The sequence below is a fragment of the Dipteris shenzhenensis genome, unplaced genomic scaffold (assembly GCF_047967505.1).
Source record: "Dipteris shenzhenensis isolate YYH24624 ecotype China unplaced genomic scaffold, Dip_SZ_1.0 scaf0171, whole genome shotgun sequence".
NCBI classification, from domain to species: Eukaryota; Viridiplantae; Streptophyta; class Polypodiopsida; order Gleicheniales; family Dipteridaceae; genus Dipteris; species Dipteris shenzhenensis.
Window position 1 is genome coordinate 20,913 of NW_028239477.1, and position 5,617 is coordinate 26,529.

Consider the following 5,617-nt stretch of genomic DNA (forward strand, 5'->3'; position numbering starts at 1 on the left):
ACCGAATCCACGGAAGCATTGGTTTATACATTTCTACCGGTAGCCACTCTAGGTATAATATTTTTTGCCATATTCTTCCGAGAGCCACCCAGGATCCTTAGTAAGGGGAAGAAATGATACTTAACTTCCTGGAGAAACAGCTATCTCTCCCGCGCGAGTATCCCTCTTCCACGAGCGGAAGCGCCAGAAGCACCAAAAGCACAGGGAGGGGGGGAGAATAAGAGACCTTCCTTCGTTACTATAGGAAGGTCCCCCAGTCTAATCAGTCCTCATGTTCTTCGAAGGGATCTCTAAGCTCCGCGGAGGGTTGACCAGAAGCGGTATACAAAGCATAGCCGGTAAAACTGACGGGTGGGCGAGATATAGAGATAGCGACCAGAGTTGCAGTTTCCGTTGCTAGGTAATCCAAAACAGTGATGGTTCGTTTTCAGTATAATAGCATATAAAGTTATCAACTCTCAATCAATCGAATAAGTTATACGGCTACGAAGATTATCGATGACACCCCAAAAGGCAAACCTAAGATTAGTGGTTTGGGAATCTCTTTAAAACCACTCAATTCGGAATATGGTAAAGTTGCTCCTGGTTGGGGGACTACTCTCCCGATGGGATTCTTCATGGCTCTATTTGCAGTATTCCCAGTCACCATCCCGGAAATATATAACTCCTCCGTCTTACTGGATGGTATCCCGATAAGTTGGTAAAAAAAGACCGGATTGTTATTCCGAGCTCCCCCAGCCATCATAGCTGGGGAGCGGTAGGAAATCCCTCCCGCGGAGGGGTAGTTGAACCGCGTAACTCAAACTTCCAAGGATCTTGATAATACGGGTGTGTGACTCGTTACAGTCAATCTGGTTCAATAGATAGACGATCTATTTCCTATAGGGGAGGTATTATTATCTTGCTGGATAGCGGTCGGGTGATTAGCATCCAAAGCGCAAGGGTTAATATATTAATCAATAATGTCTGAACTATGATTAATTCGTATGAATCTACCACTCAGACTTCGCCACAGGATTGTCACCCAACGTCGAATAGAAGATCCAACCTCTTATTTATAAACCGAGGTAGCTATTAATCATATGTTTGATATAACACTTCCGTATTTGAGAATTGAGAATAACTACTCATACTTGATTGCGTCTCTGCTTCGAAACACTAACCGCTTCGTTCCACAAGATGTTAACGAGGAAGAATTGCCACCCATTCAATCTTCGTACCTAGTAATGAGGGGATTCGTCGGAGTGTAGTGGGGATCTAAGGTTCACAGATATCCAGATATTGACATTGAAACGATAGAAACTCTATCCATTTATTTATCTCGGTTATTCCCCCGGATAAACCTAACGATAAGACGAAGAGATTCCTCGAGACGCTGGAGTCCTTATTTCCTCCCATGGCCAAAAGCCGACACGAGATTAAAGCAAAATTCCGACGGAATCTTTCACTAGTCAACTCACCTTCTCCTTCCCACGGATCGGAATGTGTCCGATCAATATATTTCGCCACACGAAGTGATTAGTAGTAGAACGGAGGGTTACTCAGACGTTTTCGTTTAAGCCGTATGAGGTTGAATACTCACGTACAGTTTGTATGGGGGGGGGTCGTAGAAGCCCGCCTATCTTGATAAAGTATACGATTGGTTCGAAGAGTGTCTTGAGATTTAGGCGATTGCTGATGACATTACCAGTAAATATGTTCCTCCTCATGTGAACATTTTTCATCGCTTGGGGGGAATCACATCGACTCGTTTTTTGGTTCAGGTAGCTACTGGTTCCGCCACGACTTCTCACTATCGTCCGACCGTTACAGAAGCTTTTTCCTCAGTTCAATATATAATGACCGAAGTGAATTCTGGATGGCTAATTCGATCTGTTCATTGATGGTCAGCAAGTACGACGGTTTCAATGATGATTCCACACGTATTTCGTGTCTATCTCACAGGAGGGTTCAAAAAACCTCGTGAATTAACTTGGGTTACTGGTGTAATTCTAGCCGTACCAACTGTATCTTCTGGTGTAACCGGATATTCCTTGCCTCGGGACCAAATCGGTTACTGGGCAGTTAAGATTGTAACCGGCGTACCGGAAGCCATTCCTCTAATAGGATCTCCGTTGGTGGAGCTACTACGAGGAAGTGTTAGTGTAGGTCAATCTACATTGACTCGTTTCTATAGTTCACACACTTTCGTCTCACCGCCTCTCACAGCTGTTTCTATGCTAATGCACTTCCCGATGATCCGTAAACAAGGCATTTCGGGTCCCTTGTAATGAAAATCTATAATCCAGCGGATGGGTGGTATTGATTGATCTATCCGCGGGAGGACCCCAATCTACAAGATGAGGGGTTATTTTTTCCTTGCCACTAGTCTTTCTCACCAAGAGAAATAGAAGACTCCTTAGTGGACCGAATTCCTATCTCGAATTGTCGAGGGAAATGAATTGAAGTGTCTGGAGGCGGAAGATCGGATTATGGGAGTGTGTGACTTGTATCGAAACATAGGCTATGCAGATCTTATACCGAATGCTGCCACACTAAAGTATGTGTCTCCGCTCCAACTCTCCCCAACCTCATAATTGGGGTTTAAAACTTGGATATGAAAACACTTCCCTTCCTATGAGGTGTTTTGGGGAATGCTTCCTATGGTCGAACTCATCCTTAAGGCTCCGTCTAATCCCATGCATACCCGAGTCACAGGCAGTTTCACCCCTTCAAACATATGGTTTTCAAAATGCATCCACTTCCTCTGCATTTGGTACGATGCGGAGAAACAACCGTCGGAGTAAGAGAACGATCCGGGGGAAGAGGAAGCCGAAGTTGTAACAAGTTAAGATCCCGCACAGGTACTGTTTCTCAAGAGTCTCGTATCTGTGGGTAGATACGACGCGTGTGTGGGATACGAGATCATCCAAGAAGCTTCTTGAGGAGAAATTTCTTAAGCTCACTCGGATAATAAGCTATTCCGTAGAATAACTCTCCGTTTTTCAAGGGTTCTCGCTTCGGGAAGTATCAGAGATTATTATGAAGTTACGACTCCTCCGGTTCCCCACTGGAATTTGTAAACGGAAATATTCGAGGATTTGCTTGAGCCGGCTGATAAGAAATCTCCACGTCCGATTCTACCGGGGGAGTGAGAAGTCTATCCCAATAACAAAAAAACCTGACCCGAGTGATCCTGTTTTAAGAGCAAAACTAGCCAAGGGTATGGGACACAACTACTACGGAGAACCTGCTTGGCCCAACGATCTCTTATATATATTTCCCGTAGTAATCTTAGGAACCATTGCATGTACCGTAGGTTTGGCAGTTCTAGAACCATCGATGATCGGTGAACCAGCGAATCCCTTTGCAACTCCCCTAGAGATACTACCCGAGTGGTATTTCTTTCCCGTGTTTCAAATACTCCGTACAGTTCCTAATAAATCATTGGGTGTCCCTTTGATGGCGTCGGTACCGGCAGGTTCGTTGACCGTGCCTTTTCTCGAGAATGTGAATAAATTTCAGAATCCATTTCGACGTTCAGTAGCTACAACGGTTTCTCCGATTGGTACTGCAGTAGCTATTCGGTTAGGCATCGGAGCAGCTTTACCCATCGATGGATCTTCAACTTTGGGACTATTTTAGGATCGATCTGGCACCAAAAAAAAGCCGATCCTCCATGTGGTAAATAGTCGATCTGGGGTTGGATCGTTTCGATCCAAGACCCCCCCAGATCCAGTCAGATAACTAACTGTCCCCTCCTCCCGTGGCGTGATAAACAAACAAAGTTAACTCGTCTACCCCGATTCTTACCGATACCGATCCTCCACTGGTTTCGGTTTACCCCCTAAGGGTTAGAATGAGGAATGGGTTGGGAACTAGGTAAAATATATTTGAGTATTTACCCATCTTTTTTCCAATCAACATACGATTTGTTCTTGGGTAATTCTATATCGAAACGTTCCCATAAAGTTTTCAATACTTAATCTACAGATTTTCTTCCAAAGTTCTTGATTTTCTCTAAATCTTCCTGACTGTAATTCAGTGGGTCCCAGATCGTACGTATACCAACTCGTTTAAGACAGTTATAAGTCTTAACAGGCAATTCTAGTTGATCAATGAATGTATGTTTAAGCACAAACTCTCGCGTCGATTCATCCATATCGTTTGGAGGATAAGAAAAGTCCGTCGGATTGGAAGAATCCTCGCCACCTCCAGTAGAAGAAGTATTATTTTCCCCCATATGTGGAAAAGGAATGAATAAATTTGTTGAATTTCTAGACGCTTCGCAAGGTGCCTCATTCGGAGTCAAACCACCATTGGTCCATATCTCCATGAATGGTATTTCTTGTATCTCTCTACCATTTCCAAATAGGTGAATGCTATGATTTACATTTCAAACAGACATAGATACAGCATCAATGGGAAATTCCCCATCTTCACACAGCTTCGGATCTTGTACGCAATATCCACGACCCCTCCCGATCTTCGACTCTACATTCACGGACATTGATTGGGTAGTGGTAGCTATATGTTGCGACTCATCAATCGCTTTAACAGACGGCGGGAATGATATGTCACCAGCTGTCACCTTCTTAGGACCATGAATCGATGGAAATGCTTTTTAAACATCATTAGAATCGCTTTGAGGTACAATTTCTTTCAAATTAACTGAAATGTCGTGTATTGTTTCTCAAATGCCCGTTATTGTGGAATACTCATGCTTCATGCCTTCGGATTTCGCATGTGTTATACTCGTTCCCTCCACCTCTCCAGGTAAAGCTCTACACATAGCGATTCCCACAGTATTAACTTGGCCTCTCTTGGGGGGAGGTATAACAAGACAACCATAATGAAGACGCTTACTTTCCATCCTGGATTCAATGCATTTCCATTGAATCGCCTGAGTAGAGATTGGTATTTCATCTTGAATCGTAATTGGGTCCCTCTTTATTCAAAGCAGTTGATAGTCGGAAACTAGACACGCCTTTTCTTGGGGGGTCTACATCCATTATGCGGCATCGGGGTCACATCACGCACGAAACTGAGAATTATACCACTTCTACGAATAGCCCTCGAAGCCGTATCTCTTCCCGGTCCGGGTCCGCTTATCATTACTTCCGCCTGCTTCATACCCTGATCAATCGAAGTACGAATGGCACCTTCCGTCGCAGTCTGAGCAGCAAATGGTGTACCTTTCCTCGCACCCCTGAATCCGCATACACCAGCGGAACACCACGAAACGACTTGTCCTCAAACATCCGTAGCGGTAACAATGGTATTATTAAAACTTGCTTGAATGTGTGTAACTCCTTTTGGTATTCTACGTTTTCCCTTTCGTGAACGAATCCTTTTCGTGCTGCTTGGCATAACTTACTAATTATCTGCGACAAACGAACTACAACTAGGTAATATTTCTCCTCCTATCTAGTCCCGTATTCCATTTATTATCCTTGCTTCTGCTTGTGCTTCGGATTGGAACGGATTACCATGATTCGTCTTCGTCTACGAATCAGTCGACGTTTCTCACGTATCTTACGAACGGGAGCACGAATTTTCATATCTATAACCCCGAATCTGGTGAATCTTATGAAAGATTAGACAAGCCCTATTTCCCTCGTCCTTCGATCCCGAATGA